Raw genomic sequence first — 8175 nt, 5'->3', positions numbered from 1 at the left:
CATACTTCTAATACTCTGACCGTGCCCCTCATTGATATATTCAAGTACCTTTATTTGTGCATGATCTCATCATACATGTGCCTAATGAAACCATGAAATCAGACTCTATCATTCACCAAAGGCTCCAAGAAACTGAGTTGTAATAAGATACAGAACATCCTCTCATGAAGAAATAAGTGTTGAAAAGCTAGGACACCAAATATACCTTTTATATTGTGGTAATACATCCTCTTGTTGATTTTATTTTATCCTGGAGATGGTGATATTTCAGCGGTAAGCAATACCACTGTCTCCCATATACACACACTGTGAGTCTTCACATTCAGAAAACAAAGGGAGGTGTCTGATCAAACAGAGCTCCAGAAGTGAGCATTTCCACAAACACATCGATAACAACCGGTCTGCATTCTCTTTGCAAGCCAGAAGGGAACCTGCGCGGCAGTCAGACAGTTTGTTGCTGAGGGGAGCGAAGATTTGTGAATATTTCAGTTTCTCCACGAGTCATGCAGTCTTCAAGAAAAAAACAATTCAAACATCAACCTTCAAATTTAACATCTTGAAAAACAGATAACAAAGAACAGTTCATAATTGGGACTAAAGCTGGCACTGCATAGACCAGACACATGCAACTTCCCAATGACTCAGCTGCATTAAGAAATATTTTTGTGATGCATCTACTCTTCCTAAATGGGATAGGCTTTTTTCTGCACACCTTGGTTCTGATGCTTTTTTGAGAAAAACCACACTCGTTTCCAGATATAGAAGGCTGGCTTATTACTGGGAGAGGAAAAGGGACAGAGAATGGCAAAGCACAGAAATACAGAGGCTCAAATAAGATCTTAAACAATTCTTTCTTCTTTGCCTTGAGCTATGAGGCAACCATTGCCTATTTTCTAGGACATTTAATTTGCGTAGCACAGCCTACAAGGATATTTAAGCAGGAGTTAATAGATGGTAAATTACAACATGAGTAGGTACAAAAGCATCCTGTTTACACTCATTTGCTCCGTATCATAAAGAGAAATTATACATATCCGGTCTTTCCAACTCATACTCAAACGATGTGTCATGGTGTTTTAAGCTTCAATTGTCACTGCCCATTAACAAGAGAGTCCATCACTTAAAAAGAACTTCGAATAAATCCCCAGGCTGTAGCATCCAAAGTGACTCTGCTACTGAAAGTAGCTGTATTGCAACTTCAGTCTGCAGTCACTTCACGATCCCTACCCCACTGATGATGATTTTACAAGCCTAAGCACAAATATAAACTAGACCCTTACCAGAGCAAGGAGAAAGAATACTTCCTTCTTAGCTTTGCTCTCCTCCAACTCTTTTTCCTCCTCTCTAAGCTTTCTAAGTGTACTTTTTCTTCTAGTATAATATAGCCAACACTTACTAGAAATTGCATTATCTTGAACACGATCAATTTTGCTTGCGGGTTGCAATGGCAATTTCTCAGAGCCCTCAAGAGGCCACCGATTTCTCAAGACAGAGCAAAAAACATTTACCTACTTTTTAACTTGGACACCTGTCCTGGGAATGCAGATGGCTTCAGCATGCACTACATCTCATTGACTGGATTATACAATTTTCTGGCTTACATTCAGCCTGTACTCTATTAGGCTAACAACACTTCAACAACAAGGCTTCCTCACATCAGCATTTCCACATTATACAAGTCACAGTTTAGTTACTGATGTGAATGGCTCCAAAAATGGCTTAGTCTTAGGCTCCAAAATCCACACATCCATTTTTTACAATGAACAGCAGAATCTGACACTTAAACATCCTATTTTTACTCTCAAAATCTAATAATAACTGTCAAACTTACTAACTATTGTATGGCTAATCAACAAATAAATTAGTTCTAATTATATCACGGCATTGTATGGTTTGCTGTGGTACCTTAGCTTGATCTCACAAGTTGGTACCATACTTCCATCTTTTGAGTGTGACCTCTCCACTTTCTAAGTAACAAACGTTATATAAATTTATGAAAGGAATGCACAACCTACAACTGCTTAAAAGACTACATGATAGAGGAATGTATTGTTGTTACTGGAGAACAGACCCTGCATTAGAGCAAAAAGCTCTGAAATCCAGGCAAGGCTTACAAAAATTGTGTTTGATATGTGAGGCTGCTAAGCCAGGCAGATAAAGGCCTAATATTCATGAATCTAACACTCAGTGTTCCTACCATTCATGGCAGTCCAAAGGAAATAAAATACTAAATACCTCTGAAAAATCAAGCTTTTTTTTTTATTGATTTGAAAGCAGATTCTCAAGTCTCAAAATATTTGCCCCCTTTTTTGTGAAATAAAGTGAAATACTCATTCATACCCTTCTTCCAGAGACTACAGTGGGACATGTTGGTAGCAGCCTTGGGCAGCTGTTCTTAACATTCGCAGTACCTTCATGGATGTCCACTGGCCTGAAAGTCACTGTGAAAATCACCAGCATTTTCTATGCTGATATTAAAACAGCACCATTATGAGTTAATACATCAATGATGATGATATTAACTTCCTTGCCATGCTGGGAAATCAGTCCAGTTCTTCCACAACTCTTCTATTTGCACATGCAGTACGTGAGCAGCACCAGACAGGCTCTACCATTACTTTAACAAAACTCCAGACAAGCAGTTAATCACAAAAGATCACTTTATTTCTCAAACCACATCCCTCTCATTCTTGAAAAGGTGCATTTCTAATTGTCACTATCTTAAATATACTCTATATTTTTCTATGACGTTAAATACTTTAGAGAAAAATCCCCAAAGAAATAAATACAAAGCACAACAGTTTCACTTTATGATTTGCTTTGAGCATTGTCTGGTCCTGCATCCACTCTGGCAAGTTTTGATGCCCTTCGAAACTCTTAAAAAAGAAATCCAGAGACAGCCTTCATTGCTCTCCACTACCCTCTGCTTATCAGCTGTTAATACAAGCTGTTAATACAAAGCTAGAGCACGCACAGAATAGCTCACAGCTGTTTAATAATTCTACAACTTTCATTACAAGTATGCACATTGGTACTAAAGATACAATCGTGATGCTTCTTTTTCTAGATGCTGATGAAAAGGCAATCAGCACTAACAAGGTTTGCCGGATTGTTCAATGGATAACTTACAAAACCAGACAATTCCCAAAGTTATTGATTGGATCACTGCAGCACAATCTGCAACTATCATTTTACCCGAAACCTAACTAGCCCAAATGGTTGGCAATGTGTATCCGTTGTGGTATAAAATATTACCAAGGTCATCAGAACATGCTGTGTGGGGTTTATTCCTGTATGATGAGCGCAGTCCAATGCAACAGCACAGCTCCTGCCAACAGCCAGGAATGGATGTCTGACGATGTAATTTTTATGACAGTTATCACAGAAAGAGAGAGGTGAAAGTAATCCAGTGCAGGCAGTATCACGTTCCTTCAAAGAGCCGAGACCAGAAACTTGAAGCACTTCCCATACCAGAAGCTGTGCTTCTGAAAAGTTTTTCTTGAAAGAGGTATCAGGATGAGCCTGAATGGGCGAGGTGTGAATTCATCCCAGTTACGCATCCCACTTGAGACAGTATTCCTGAAAATGCAATCAGGGTCTGGCAGGCTGATTTCGCTACATATACATGCACTTCAAGAACATTCAAAGACTGTGATAAATTCTGAAAACCTTAGCTAAAACTTGTACCTGTTCACAATAAGGTCTGAGGTAGTTTAGAACCGCTGTACATTTAGGAAATATGAGAAAGCAGAAAAGGAATTTAATGCAAAAAACATTCAAGATACAATAATAACTGCTACAGAGAAGCAGAGTGTAACCGTATCGTTTTAAGCGACGATCTGGCAAGAAAGAGGAGCACTGACAGAAATGAGCGAAAGATTCATTAAAAGCTGAACTTCTGTTTAGCCTGGCTTCTTATATTTAATTTCTGATCTTTGAAGGAACAACATTAACATTCACTTCAGAAAGAAAACCAACAATAATAATGAAATTGAGCAAAGCAGAAAGGAAATAAATTTTTACAAGATTCTGGACAAGGTTAATAGACATGGGCACTGGATTGTGAGTAATGCCATACTTCTCAAAACAAATCCACGTGCTCAGTGGCACGTCTGAATCTGCAGACAGCTGAAATACCTTCATGCTTTATTTAGAAAACACCACTTATGTACAACTAACACATTGAGCAATGCACAGCTAACAAACTGAGTGTGTATGTGCTGCATCATGGTAAGAGAGAAACACTTAAATTTATATTTAAATTTAACTTAGATAAGTCTGCACAAAGCCTGACCTACAAAGCCTCTTGACCTAAGTCAAGAGAAAACCTCGTATTGATTTTTCTTTTAAGGACAACAAACAGATTGCAAACAGATTATGGAACTAAAAGCTTCAAAAAGGAGTAGTATTTCCCATATCCATAGGCAGCCAAATTTAATTTTTGCTCGCTGGCACATGACAGCCTAGTGGCAGTTGTCTTTAAAGTCTGATGAACAGGTACGAAGGTATTTTATTCAGCATATAACAAATCTGAACTTCAATTCCCATGACATTTATGTAATGAATCAATTATAACTTTTTTCAGAACACTGAGCTGTATTATTCTATTAGGCTAGAAGGAACGGGAAAAGAAGTAAATCTCTGATGCCCGGTTGGGTGATAATGTCTAATGCCAGGGGCGTGGAGCTGATTCTTCACTTCCTCCATTTCTATATGTCATCGTAACTGAACAAATAGAGTATTGTAAAACTGGTAGGTAGTTGTACTGGCAGTCAGTCTACTGCTAAATGACAGGTACCTGCAGTTTCCTCATGTTATATTGCAGTTTTTAATGTGGGCTTTCTTCAGCTTTCTTTTGGCTTTTCTTTATCTAAGAAAAGTTGCAGGGTGACTTTAAAACTGTTTTTTTAGTAAGCATTTTCAAAATCAAACACAGACTCAGACTCTATCAGGGAATGCAGGTGGGACTTCAGGATGAAAGCTTGTGAAGGGCCAAAGAAAAGTCTGCAGGGTTTTTTTGAGCAGTTAACAGAAGTCCCATGAAGGCTCACTCTGTAAACGCTGCAAGCCATAGCATACAAGGCAGCTAAGAGGAATATAGGTGTGTTCTTTGGACTGCATCCCTGTCTTTGAGATGAGCATTTAACTTGCCCTCTTTTATACACCTCACTACAGCCAAATTACCAATTCTTAACTGGGCAAAAACCAGCTTTGGATCCGCTCACCCATGCCTTGTTCAGACATTAGCACTTTTTAAGCAACCATAACCCAGAGTCAGCCAGACCACAGTGGTAGCATTTCACACCTGCCTGCACGGATTTTTGTTTTGGAGCTTTAGAACTTGTTCTAAATCCAAGCTAAATAATTAGCTACTAGCTCAATTTGACATATATATATGAATATATATATGAATATTTAGGTACTCCTAAAACTTGACGCAGGACTTTTTTTCTGTATCCAGAACAAAGCTTTGTGGAGCTTCTATATATATATCCGAGTTAACTAGTACAACCAACAAAAATCAGTTCAGAGAAAACTAAAGATTCTAACCTAAATACACCATTAACAGAGATGGGGACAGGAACCAAGCCTCAAGCATCCTCTGGGATCTATTATTATTTCTGAAGCATGGTTTAGTCCTCTGGCAACTGATACCATGACATACAAGCCTAAATGTTTAACTCTTACTGGCTCTGATTAGTTGCTGGCTTCTCCAACCAAAACAACAGAATTACCAATGTGTTTACTTGTCCATTTGACAGTATACAAGCCAATAAATACTTTCATAGAGAAATGCAAAGTATAGCATGTCTACTTTCTGTGAAATCACATCTAAGTCCTAATTCCTTATTGAGCACTTCTGAGTAGGTGCTCAATCATCACCCTATAACCAGATCTACTAACACACAACAATCAGACAAGAATGGCATTAACTTTGCTTTCTAATTTTCGTGCTGGCTCTAGATGTACAAAACATCACTGAATAATGAGTAGACGCTTGTATGCATTTGTTTGGAAAACTTAAGTTACTTGGAGTGGAACAATTATAGACATCTTTTGCTTGCTTTCATGGAAACCAACTCTCATCAAGGCAGATACTAAACTGAAAAGTCTCTAATTTAATGTTATTGTTAGTAAAAATGAAAATGCATTAAATTAATTTGAATTTTTCAGCAACACTGAGAAGCACTGAGGTCTTTCATGAGATGTCATAATAAACAAGAAAAAACAAATTTCATGGGGAAAAAGAAGAAAGAAATGCAGCTCTAAAGGAAGGAAAATGCAATGAAGAACAGTTCTTCACTCAAAAATTGATGATTCCTCCTCTGTATTGTCTTCTACATTAGACCCGGACTAACTTCTCTCATTGTAGTTCCATTTAACATGCTATTTGATCTTGTTTTGGAGCTGATTGGTAATGGCTTGAAAACAGAATTGTACAATTTTTGCTCACGTCAGAAATTAATTTTCCTGGATAAGTAAGTTTTAAAGAGCTGGTATTTGGCCATACATTTCTGTCAATAAACACCTTTTAAAAGCACTTGAAATAAGTTAATTAAATAAAGAGACTTTAGAAAAGGCTTTGCTGAGTATCATAGGTGTTGAGCCTAAGCCTGAATTCAACCTCGGGAAGGAAAACAGAAAACGTGGCCTGGGGAATTTAAAGATACTAAAGTACCTAACAGGAATAATGGCTCAATAGTACAATATAGTTCGTTCCATTATGCAGAAATCTAACAAGAAGTCAATTTTACAGTTTCTTACTAGAAAGCAATGAATACCTGGTCAGTTCTGCTCTACCCCTGTTGCAAATAAAATATGAGTGAGTGATAACAGTTCTGAATAATTACAGTATTTCATCACTCTGATAAAACCCTGATACTAAGCCATAACAGCACAACTTCCACTGAAACAAAAAAAAGAAAAAGAAAAAAAATATTTCAGACGAATATACAAGAAATACATCTGAAATTGGGAGTCAATAAATACAGATAACGATTAGAAAGAATGAGAACATTCACACCAAACCACAAATAGTTCTGTGTGGTATCTTCCTTTGCCACTAGCAATACACTGCTGACACAATGTTTAAGACAGAGACCTATACTAGGCAATGCAGATCTGAGGGGTGTTTGTTGGCAGGTAGTGTTAGAAGACCAAGCAGAGGCAGAGTTCAGGTCCCTTAAACATTTCAGTATTATTCCCTTCAGTAAAAAGGTAAAGAATTCCCACTAGAAAATGTAAAGTTGTGACAGGGCTTGTGTTAAAAGCCTGGGAGCTCTGTTACCATATTGGACTCAGCTCAGTAACAGGTTCCTAAGAGTAACTCTAAGAAAATAAAAGACTGTGAGAAAGGCCATGATGTGTAACTGAGAACCCGCCAAATCTAAATATTTCTATTCACCTGTATGAAGGGACAATGCTTAGATGGTTTTTGTTTCAATCTATTTTTGGGGGTGGTGGATGGGAGGGTCGATAGGACCTGATGGGTTTTGCTTTGGGAATTTCTCAGATCTGTTCATTCAGATTCTTTCCAGAAAGCAAATGTCATGGGAAATAATAGACATTTCTCTTCAGTAGGGAGTCACAGGATAAGATCAAAAAGATTTGCAGTAGGTTATAAACTACAAAACTTATTTGTATCACAAAAATTGTGCACATCAAAGATTTCAAACTGAAAATCCTGTGCTTTCTCTGAGAGCCTAGACTCAGAACGGCTAGCAAGCTTTTATAATTTTCTTCTTTAAACACACCCTACAGTGATGACTACTAAAGACTAACAGATAAGAAGTTATGCTCTTTCTTTATCCACAGATTAAGAAAAGCTAACTTGTTTGATCAAACTGGAAAGAAATACCACCACTGACATGGAAGGACTTATCTAATAGAGAAGACATGCTCCATGCATCTCAGAAGTTCCAGCATGGATTACAACCAGAATAGAAACATTTTCTGGTTTTACTTTACAAAGAAAATAATAAAGAAAAAAAATTCAACTGTTTGGATCTATACTTAAACATGAGAGTTGTGTCCCCAGTACCTGGACTCAATTCTTTCATGCTCCAAAGGCTGCTCAGCCCCAGGGGAAGCAGCACCCCAGAGTCAGTGTTGGCCAGCACAGGGAGCGTCCTGCCTCAGAACTCCAGACTGTCCGAAGCAGCTGTGGCACATGTT

This window comes from Mesitornis unicolor, unplaced genomic scaffold, assembly GCF_000695765.1.
Source record: "Mesitornis unicolor isolate BGI_N332 unplaced genomic scaffold, ASM69576v1 scaffold52145, whole genome shotgun sequence".
Lineage (NCBI taxonomy): Eukaryota > Metazoa > Chordata > Aves > Mesitornithiformes > Mesitornithidae > Mesitornis > Mesitornis unicolor.
This window is presented reverse-complemented; position numbering follows the sequence as displayed.